Source organism: Cynara cardunculus (assembly GCF_001531365.2).
Source record: "Cynara cardunculus var. scolymus isolate 2C chromosome LG 12, CcrdV1, whole genome shotgun sequence".
Classification (NCBI taxonomy): Eukaryota; Viridiplantae; Streptophyta; class Magnoliopsida; order Asterales; family Asteraceae; genus Cynara; species Cynara cardunculus.
Genome location: NC_037539.1, coordinates 15,007,194 through 15,019,066, shown reverse-complemented (window position 1 = coordinate 15,019,066; position 11,873 = coordinate 15,007,194). Strand labels below are relative to the sequence as shown.

General features: G+C 31.6%; 1 long non-coding RNA gene across 1 annotated transcript; it reads left to right on the top strand.

Moving 5' to 3' along the window:
• The first annotated feature begins 7,862 nt into the window (after positions 1 to 7,862).
• Positions 7,863 to 8,416, top strand: LOC112523055. Its single transcript, XR_003070236.1, has 3 exons — positions 7,863 to 7,916; positions 8,190 to 8,237; positions 8,357 to 8,416. It is a non-coding gene; the product is annotated as an uncharacterized LOC112523055 (long non-coding RNA).
• The last annotated feature ends 3,457 nt before the right edge of the window (positions 8,417 to 11,873 follow it).

Sequence of the window (11,873 nt, the reverse complement as noted above, 5' to 3'; positions counted from 1 at the left end):
TAGTTATCTGTTTTACACTTTTTGTGATTAATATTTCACTACAAAACTCATTTACTTTTTGTGATTAATATTTCACTACAGAACTCATTTACACTTTCACTACAGGTATGTGGTGTTTGCACCTACGAGGATCATGTGATAGGGTCTATGTAAGCAGTTACCGGTAATAGTAAATACTTGTACTTAACTTACGAGGTAAGATTTAGTTTCATTAAAATGACATTTTCAGTGTGTTCTATTACGAGGTAAGATTTAGTTTCATTAAGCGGTTACTGGTCTGATAAGATCTTATCGTGTAAGCTGATTCACTCTCACTTACCTGGTATGACTTTCAGTCCTTGTTATTGCTTTTGCTGGGTAAGATTCCCAATCCTTGTCATATTTGCTAGATAAGGTAAAGTGGCCCTGTAAGCACTTACCGATAAGCTTTTCGAAAAATAACCCCTTAATACCATGTGAAAAACATGCACATTTGCTACTTGCTATTAAGAATTCGTGCAAATTACTGATTGCATTTGATATAAATTCATTTATTGTTTGTTGGGTTACTTTTTTTGTTTGTACTTCTTTGTTCATAGATTTTACATACTATCTCACCCTTGTCTGTTTTTGACCTTAACCATGTATGATGTTTTGGTTGATTGTCATTTGCAGGTGGCTAACACAGTAAAGATGAAATCCTCACTAATGCAAGAATACAACTCCACTTATATTTGATGTCATGAAGAGCTATATATTCGGTGTGGTGAGTTGCAAATTGAAGATTTGGTGCTAGGTGTAGTCTTATCTTCGTTGCACTTCTCCAAAGTTTTGACTTCTCCATAAGTCTCTAAAACCCTAAATTTCTAAAGCAAAGTGCTTGATCATAAATCTTTTTTTGTTCTTGAACTAGGTTCGCCATTTAGTTTTCTTTTTGATCCTGTTAAACATCTTTGATTTTTATTATATATTGTGTTATACATATATGACATTTTTAATTTTTTTTTTTGTATATTTTATTGTGCAACAATTGCCATGGACAAACCTATGTCTACTTATATTTTGGGTAAAAAAATTATTTCTCCAAGGAATGAAACATCCCTGTTTTTAGTATGAGTGTTCTATCTCATCACTATTTTGTGATAATTATTTATGAGTATGTTGGTATGTTCACTTATATTTGTTCAAACTTTAGATCTTGCCGCATTTACATGTTTGGTCTCCTAAAAACCTTGGAAATGAAAGGTTTTGAAGGCTTTTTTAGTCTACTAGTAAATAGCAATAAAACCCAAGTGATCCTAATATGCTTCTTCTCATATTTTGAAATTCAGATCTTGAAGGAAAGTGTGAAGAATTAGAGGAGTATCATAAAGATTTGACTATAACAAAAGGAAGATAAGTTTGACCTGTGTTAGGGTTAGGATTGTTTTTGTTTTCGTTTTCGTTTTCAATTCGATCTCTATGTTGGCTCTGCTATATTCTGTTGAAAGAATGCCCGTAATCGTCAGGTGGAGAGGTTAGGGAATCAGAGATTTGCTTTACATTCAGTTCAGCTGGAGTCTTTTTTGTTCCCTTATTTCTTATTCCACTCTACTGAATTGTTCCCGTTAGTTTTTCTGTTTCTGTCTTTTATGAACATGTACCTTCTGTTTAGGAAAGTACAAAACCTGCTCCTATTGCTCATTCCACACCCAAATGTTGTGTGATACCTTTGATAACTCCTTCTAAGGTGGTATTTGTGATTTAAGTTTTGACAACTTTTTATACAACTTAAGCTTGTGAGAATTTGTTGCTGCAGGTTACAAATGGGGTCAATAAGCAACCTTTGGCAAGCCTTTCAGCAAAAAGAAGGTAAATGATACAACTTATTTGGTAAAAGAATCAAGTAATGGTATCAAATTTCTTGTTTTTTTATCGTCTATTGTTTTAGAATGGAATTCTCCTAAAAGTATTAACATTCCTCTTATTTATGCATCTTAAAGGATGGAAACTCCTATGCATCCTTCTGCTGTTGGAAACAAAAAGCCTGGGCAAAAGTGGCACATTTTCTCAGTTATGTAAGTTCCAAGAATCATGTTTTAGTCATTGGTGAAAACTTATGATGCTCAGACCAATTTTAAGTGAGGTTGTTATTAATGATCTTGAAGTTTGAGCATCCAAGGTCAAATGGATAACTTTAATAGGTTTAGCTCTTAAATCTCTATTTATAATGTCTAGATATTGAAAATATCAGATTTAAAATACATTCGTATTTTATGAAAAAATATGTTTGGTCATACACCTAAAATATGTAGGTGACATCTGTTTTGAGAACCAAAGGTTTGTTCATGTAAAAGTTTCCATTTTAAACGCTATATATATACTAATTCTCAGAAATTTCAAGTTTTAACCAATAAAGCTTCTTGAAAGCTCGATGATTGTTGAGTGCTTGTTGGTGTTGAACTATTTGTCTTTAAACTTTTAGGTTTTATTTTATTTTTTAATGCTATACCAAATTGAGTTGTGAAAGAATTGTAATAAGTTGAGTTATCGAGCAAGATTCTATCTTTACCGTCGCTTTTGTCGACTTAAATTCTCGGTACTTGTCATGTTCATTCATTAGGTAAATGGCCCAGTAAGTGTTTACTTCAATTGTTTTTGTATATCAGTTGTTTATCAAACTAAAATTGCACAGTAGACCAATATCATATGATTAAATTGGTTTGTTTTTATCAAACTATCCAAGAATATTTGAACTCATCAAAAACATTTTAACCATATTCCTAATCCAAGATGTAATTTTTTTTATATTTCAATATATATTTATCTTAGGTTGGATTGGTTTAAATATATTGGATTTTAAACCGTCACACAATTTTTTCCATTGATAGACTGTAACTGGAATCATAACTCTTATTTATTCAAATCATATTAATATGTAAAGACCAAGTGTAAGTTATATCATTGTTAAAATTTTCTATAACAAAACCACTAAAACTTCAAAATCGTTAAAATTCATGGTTTCCACTGCATTGCACGGGTACACAACTAGTTATTTTATAAGTCATATAAATTTTAAAGTTATATTTTCTGTTTCGTAATTAATAAAACCTCGATTAGTGGTTTTATAAAATATTTAATTTAATCATTGTATTAATTGTTTTGAAGAAATTATTAATTAATTTAAGATAATATATGATTGACACAATTTTTCTTCATATTACGTGTAACACTTGATTTAAATAATCAAACGATGTAAATTTTCTCTAACATTTGTATTTGATTGCGTAAAACTACAAATAATTATATATCATTAAATTATAAGTTCTATTAATCATCCGATTTATTTAATTATTAGAAGAGTACTCGCACAATGCAGCGAGACACATTTCAACTTTAATGTTCTATTTTATTCTTTGTCTTTGTCGATGTTATAATACGATTTTATGTGTTTTTAAGAAAACAATAATGACTTTATTTTTGAATAAAATATAAATTTGAAGATATCATAAAAATTTGAAAAAAATATATCAATGCTAATATCAACAAATCAACTATTTAAAAGTTCTCATTTTTTATGTAATTTCTTTAATTTATTTTTTTATTATAATTTAATTTAAGTTTAATAATGAAATAATTTATTTTTGGTTTAATAATATAACATTTTATAAAGATAATAATTAAGTATTTTGTTAGAACTTAATGATTATCCTAATTATATTTTAGATTTTTTATATTTAAAATGAGATGTTTATCCTGTATTTGATTAGGTTTATCTGCAGTTAGTTACACGAATTCAGATATGGAGCTTTAATAAGTTGTACTTACGCACAATCTACTTGTAATCCCGAGTTTTAAGTAACATGCATTAATAAACAATACTTTATACATAAAAAGTAGTTTTTAAGTGTTTTTGTTAAATGTTTTATAATATAATATAGATATTATATGAGGTTAAGTTGACTAATTTTTAGATGTTTTTTTTGTTATTTTATATTTTCCAAATAACTGATATATGAAACCAACGTTTCAACTATCAGTTAATTTTTCAACCAATAACTGACTTATCGATTACGTTACCAAATATAGATTTTTTGTTTCATGAATTATTCCAAATCTTACTATTGCATGTGCATGATGTGCTTTATTTCTGTGTTCATTGTATTTTTGTGCTACCAAAAGTTTGAAATAATAATAATAATAATAATAATAATAATAATAATAATATATTTATTTATTTTATTATTTTTATGAACTTATTTTAAAACGATGTCTTGTCTACATCTACATAGATCAACCCTTTTTTGTTAAAAAATCTTCATAAAACTGACTTTGATCAACAAACAAGTTACCATGACCAACATATTAACGCAACAAACTTCATATTATGATTTTCATGTACTCATTCACATTCTATTTTTAACCGGCACCAACATATTACTACAAGCTTCCCTTGCCCGAATCTATTCGTTAGATCATAAAAGTTTACTTTCCAAATACAATAATTCATCCTTATCGCCATGGATATCATGAATTTTGTTTTGGCAAAAGAGAAACCCTTTTCTCAAAGGTTGTGGGTCGAGTCCTTATATACACCAAGATTCTCAGTGATATATGTATGTGAACAATCGATGGTTACAGAAGGTTATAACTGTTGACAGATAAAATCAGGAACAATTACAATTGTATCAGAATCAAAAGGAACGTCCAAAACTGGTCTAGAATTTTGACTCCATGGTCCAAAGTTCTGACTCTATCTCTGATCCAGACTTGGTCAATTTTCCACCAACATTTTTGAGTGTGCAATCCGCATCTCCTAATTCACTTATGTTTGTGTTATCACCTAATCGATCTCATGTAAATAACAACCACAATCAAATGATTTATGACACTAAAATCACCTACACCTACTATTCAACATGGAAGTATGCAGACAAGACTGTATAGAATTGCACAGGACAAAACTACGGGACAAAAGTGGCCGAGAGTAAGGTAGGTAGTTGAAATTGTGAAAGGTTCTAATTTGTCATAAGTAATTAAATAATTCATCAATCTTGTCTTTTGTTTCACCTATTTGGTGGGACAAAAAAAAGATCACTTTGTCCCACTTAGGGGCTGTTTACTTGCTTCTTATTGACATTTATTGAATAAGAGCCTATTACCTTGATAAGAAGTGGAATGTTTACTAGTCACTTATTATGAAAAGAGGGTCTGACCGTCCCTCTGACCCGACAACAATCGGTCAGCAAGCATTATCCTCCTTATCGCAGTTAGAGATACATTGCAGATTTTTTTTCGCTTTTATCCTCCTTTCACCCTATTTCAATCGCATTCTTCATCCTTTCAATATCAATCGTCCCTGTTTCAGAAGCAATCAAGACTGCAGAACTCTTCATTATAGTTCATCGATTTCCTGTTTTCATCCTCATTCTCTCGTTCGCCTTCCTCTATTTGTCATTGGCAATACGCTCTAATCAGGCTCCATCTACAATTTCAGGTATGTCATTACCATTCGTTTATGTCTAAGGTCTTCAAGATTAGGGTTTTTATTTGATGAGTAATGATTTGTTACCGTTGATCTATTTAGGGCTTCTTTATGTTTTTGGTTGATGAATAAATGTTTGATTTTGTTTGTTTAAATCAATGTTTAACAAGTCCTGTTATATAAAGAATATGGAAGATTTAGGGAACAATTATATTGTGGGTATGTTTAAGGATTCTAGCTTGTTGTTGTTTTAAATTAGAAAGTGGGCAAAGTCTAGTTAAGAATTGAACTAAATAAGCTGAGTTAAGACATCACTTTTTGGCTTTGATTTAGGTGCTCCCAAATGCTAGCTATCATATATGGAGTTGCAATTGGTTCAGTGATGCTTAAGATCTTGAAAGTTTATCATTTACTATATATATATACACACACATTTATACATACATACAAACATAGAAAAGGAAGTTACTGTGTTTCATAGTATGCTATCTTAAGGCAGCAAGCTACAACTCATTGTTAATGTTAAAAGATATGTCCGTTGTATTCATAATTTATAGGCTTTCAAGTTGATGTTAGTGTATTGGACCTACTTGTTATAGTAAGTTGTTTATAAAACTATGTGTGGATAGTGGATACCATATGAGCTACTTTCTTGAATTTAACTACCGAATTATCTTAGGAAGAAGCAATTATGAGTACAAAGAACTTTGAAACTTGGGGTTGGAGAAAATGTAAATGCAGATTTTTTGTATAGTGTTAAAAGAGCTTGTGTGGTCTTTTCAAAAGAAAGTACGTAAAACTTGATTTTTCAAGTCTGCCCCAGTTTGGTTTTTAACCAAAAAATAACTTGCACTAGTATAAGCACATACAGGAAGACAAGTTTCAACTAAAAGCCTCCAACAAAAACAAACGATTCAACAATCATTTGCTCAACAACGGTTCAACTTGTTTCTCTATATCTACTCGATCAACCACTCGTTCAACAATCATTTCCTCAACAAATCTTTCAGCTTCTTGTTCCATAACTGCTTTCTTTTGTTCAGTTGTGACTGAATCTCTTCATTTTCTTTCTAAATAGTCTCGTTTTGTTGTTTGATGATTTTAGCCATATCAATATTGACAGAAAACTCATATATTGTTCTGAACAAATTGATTGTTATATTGTTGTTTGGATTCTTGTAAGAAAACCCAATATCTGGTAAACTCAGAATTTTCATTGATATAGAATCATTTTCACAGATCTTTCTTGGCGTTTTCAAATTGATAAGCTTTAGTCCTCTATCAAGAGCAGTCTGAAAATCATATAATGAGAAATTTCTCGTGTAAACTCCCATGATGCTCTTTACTTCAAGCTCAAACACTGGTTCTGTTAGGACTGAAAATCAGTATTAATTGTTTTCGTCTTGAAAGTTAAATATAGGACTGAAGTCAGCGTGTTTGACTTTTCTTATAGGAGTTTGACTTTGACTTGTCTTTAGATGTTTGACCATATAAATAGTAGGTTACCTTTGTAATTGTAAGTAGTGAGCTCATTTGTAATATTCAAGATACGTAAGAGAGGGTTTGACTGAATTGTAATGCATTGACTTTTCCTCTCAATATTCATATACATGTTCTTGATGTTCTTGAATGCAATATTCAGATTTGCCATTATTGTGAAGCTTAATGAAGATTGATCACTGAAATAGGGACAAACAATTGGTATCAGAGCATGTTTGCAAGAAATCAGATGAAGAAATCAGATGAAGAAATCAGAGATAAGTGAAGATTTTATTTTCTGATTTTTTTTTTGTTCTTCGTGTTCTTTATTTTTTTAGATTTTGATCCGATTTTTTCGTAAAATCTTGTGTTTTTGTGTTAAAAACAGGATCAAAATGCTCAGAATTGAATTGTGATTATTTGTTATTCACAAACTTTTGTGATTTGATCATTTTAAATCAAGATTTAATCGGATTTTTTGTTTTTTAAATTTTTTTCGTGTTCTTGATTTTTTCTTTAAAACAGTGTTTTTGATCCATTTTTTGTTAAAATTTTTCAGTTTTTATGTTTTTTTGATAGTTTTAATCTGATTTTATTTTTTAGTTTGAATTAGTTTGTGTTAAACCGTCCAAAGTCCAACCGGTTTAAAGACTTTGTTTTTTTTCTTTGGGCTTAAAATCAATCAGGCCCATCATATTTTTGACCGGATAAGAGTCCGGCCACATTGTTTGCTATTTCTTGACCGGATAAGGAATCGCACAAGGTATTGGAACCAGATTGCTACTTTGTTTGATACATCTCAAGTTTGAGCGGATACAAGTATAAACCGCATACCATTTCAGCRGATTAAGAAGTTCTCCGCAGAAGTCTTGACCGGATTGTTCATCGTGCATCAATCGGATTCGAGCAAGGTTAAACCGTACACTGCTTGACAGGGTTTCTTGAGCGGTTTAAGCTAAACCGCACATCATTCAATCGGATTCGTACAACTCAGGTAAGTCCATCTCAGGTTTAGGTTTTCAATTTGAGCGGTTTATTCATAAACCGATCACCTCTTGAACGGTTTAATGACCGGTTTAAGTTTAGTCTTGAGCGGAGTAGGGTTAAATCGTTCAACTATTGACCGGACTTCGATTGTTTCATCTGTGTTCTAATTTGCTGGCTTGATTTGGACATCTGTGTTGCTGTTTTGATTTTGAAATTATGGATAATTTCATTGGTCATTGCAATCTGTTTGTTCGATTTGATTTGTTCGATTTGATTACAGAACTGTGATTGAATTTCGATTTGATTGTTCGATTCATTGCAAAACAAGGTGCTGTAATTTGTTCATTCATTAAATTGTATAAATATCCATACTGTTTACTGTTACAATCTTCAACCATGTTCAATTTAGTTCCTGTTATTAATTGATTGGATGAGTTTGTGTTGAAGGACCAGGGGATCAAGTTCAAAGTCAATTTCTATAAATCGAACACAGGGGTGCTCAGTTGTGTTTGTTGTGTGTACACAAAAGTCAGAATCTATCAATTTGTTGTGTAGAAAAGGTCTGTGGTTTGTATTTCAAGAGTTCCTGGCTGGATTAGGCTTTTATTCACACAACATGCTGGATTAAGATTTAAGCAGCTGCATTACCAGACTCATCTGCAGCTACACAGCATTGAATGAAACATTGGATGTAGCTACTGTTGGTTTGAGTGTTGAAGCTGCATAATAACTCGAGCAAATTCCACCACCAAGATAGCAGAGTTTGTTGTTATACTTGTGAAGCTTTATACAACATTGCAAAGATTTGTAAATTGCACACTATCTAGCTGAGGTCACATATAGACTGGTGCAAAGCAAGGAAGAGTGCAGCAGGTTTAGTGATATGTTTTTAAACAGATTTGAAGCAGAATGTGCTGGTGACAGCTAAGGGTTTTTAATACTATAACAGAAGCTTATTCAAGTTGATCACTATTGGTTTATTCATCACAGGTTCTGTAATTGTATGTAATTGCTGTTGTGATTGCACAGAAAATTAAAGACTGTTTGAGTTCATGCAGTGAGTGATTAACTTTCACATTGAGTGATTGCACAGAAAATTGAACAGTCATTGTTTTTCTGATTTAGCAACTATAACTGTTTTGAGGAGTTTCTGTTTTGTTTCATTTTGACAGCTTCTTTCAGCTACACAACAGCCCAAGTGGTAACAAGATATATCTGAGGTCTTGTTGAGCTGCTCCTGCATCCTTTTCTTTTGGGAACATTATGACAGGTGATGATATCTAAACTCAGTGTATTTTTAAGCATGATGCACGAATATTTGTGTTTGTGATTTGTTAGTTCAACTGGTATTGTTAGTTTAACTGGGTTTCATTTCACTTCATTTTAAAGCATTGCAAGGTTGCTATTTGTTTGAAGCTAAAGTTGGAACATTGCTGCTACACTTAAGCCACCTCATAAGTGCAGGCCATCAACTACCAAATTAGATATAGAAGGGCTAATAGGAGCTGTAGAATCTGGATTGAAAAGTGAAATAAATACTTCTGCAGATACAATTGTTTGAGTTATATTGTTGCTGACAGTTATATAGCTTAGCCTACTCGATTTAAGCTTTCATCTCACAAGCTTTTAACTGTTTGAGTTTAACTGTAGAGAGGTGATTTGTGAAGTACTGTGTCCAGATCTAATCTTTGTCTGCTGTCTGAACTTGCTTTTGAGGTTGTGGCAAGACGTTGCTGTCTCTACAAGGGATAAACATTTCTGCACATTGCAAACTTGAACGTTTCAAGATTTTTGATTTTCACACAGCAGAGTATCGAAGATCCGAGAGAAGTTATTTGTACCAGCAAATTTTGACAAAGTCTAAGCATACTGTGAAGAGAGTTCATATCAGTGAAGCTACATTGTTGTTATATTTCGTCTTGTGTTGTTATTGTAAAATTTTCTGCTGTTTTGGATTTGGACAGTTTTAATTTTTAGGTTTCTAATTGTTTGTGTTTTTTCAATTGTTTTTAGATTTTATTTTTTGGATCATTTTGTTTTTCTGTTTGTGTGTGTTTTAACTGTTTGAGAATCTTTGATCTGTTTTGGATCGCGTAAATTGTTTCTTATCAGTTTTAACTGTCTTTGACTGTTTTAACAGTTTTTAACTGTTTTTAACGGTTTTGACTGTTTTTACTGATTTTTGACAGTTTCACGTAGTTTTACTAAATTCTCATCAGTTTTAGTGTTTTTCTATTTTTTTTGAGCTTAACTGTTCTTATTTATTTTATCTGATTTCACTGCATAGATCCTTAACTGATCAATTTTTCATAATGGCAGATATTATAAAGGAGATGATAGAGAAGATTGTTGAGCTAGAAAAGAGCATTGTGAACCATAAAGAGAATTACAGAAATTTATACATTAAAAATTATGCTAATGAGGATTATATCAAAAACTTAAAGAAAGATCATAAAAATGAGTGTGAACGAATCGAGAAGGAATTTGAATATAAGATTGAAAAGATTGAAAAAAATCTGAGTTCGGATCGGAAAAACTATGATGATGATTTGAAAAGGCTGACTAAGTCTAATATAGATTTGTCAAATAAACTTCAAAAAGTTCAAAAGAAACTAAATGCTGATAAAAACTCTCCAAGGAACGATACAAAGATAAAGAATTTAACTGAGAAGTTCCATAAGTCTGAGAATGATCTGAATGAATTAAAGAAATTACTGGACTTAGAGAAGGAGAAATTTCTGACAGCAGAAAAGAATTTGAATATGGAAAGAGCAGAGTTTAAGAAGGAGAAGAAAAGATTCATTCAAGTTGAAAGAAAGTCTGGAACTGATCGTGAATCTTATGAAAATAAGATTAACTCTCTCGAGCTAAACGCAAAGATGCTTCTAAAGCAAATCTCCGATTTTGAGCAGCTTATCATTTTGGAACGAGCGAAGAATGCTGAAGAAAAGAAAGACATCTCCGAAGACTGTCAGAGTCAACTACAGAAATTGTCTGAAAGTATTGATCTAAAGCAAAAGGCTTTAGACAATGAGAAAAAGCAATTTGCTATTGAAAAAAGGAATACTTCAAAGAAGTATACAACAATTGCCAAAGAGCTTACTGAGAAAAGGAAGTGGCTTGACATCGCTTCGGAGAATGACAAAAGCAGCTCAGATGAAGAGAAACGAGAGTTGATTAATCAGAAGAAAAAGTTTGAAATGCTACAGAAGGAGTTAGAAGGTAAATTCCTGGATACTTCAAAGAAATTGTCTGATCTAAAGACAAACCTTGAAACTGAATTGAACATGAGAACTGAACTAAAAAATAAATATGATTTAGTTACTGTAGAAAGAGACCAACTTTTACAAAAAGTCAAAGACTTTTCGTGTGCTCAAAGCTCAACTGGTTCTCCTTCTCAGTGTAAAACTAGCTTTTATAATTGTTCTTATTCGAACTGTTATTCTAGTAGTCCTAAATCTAACGTTTCTAAGGACTATTCTCGTTCTAATCTGTACTATCAAGGGTATGTCATTGGATCACCCAATTATCCTTCAAAGATTAAAAGCATTTGGGTTAATAAGTCTGAATCTGTTTTATCTCATACACCTGTTGGTACTAACAATCTTCCTTGCATTGTGAAGTCCACTAATGATTTGATTAATCTTAGCAAGAGAAAGATTATGTGTTCAACATGCAGAACCAATAATTTTGTCAATAACAAAAGGTTCAACAGGTGGCATGGAGATAACAGTTATCAAAACAACTGGACAGGTAAGAATAGGTATGATCACAATTACTGGTATGATTCATATTTTATTCCTGATCATCCTGTTCATAGTGCAAAGAAAATATCTTATAAAAATAAATAGTTTGGAAACTACAACATACCCCAATCTAATACTAACAATATAGGACCCAAGTTAGTTTGGGTACCAAAATCTACTTAATCTGGTTTTGCAGGTGTGTTCATTTTGTGCTGATC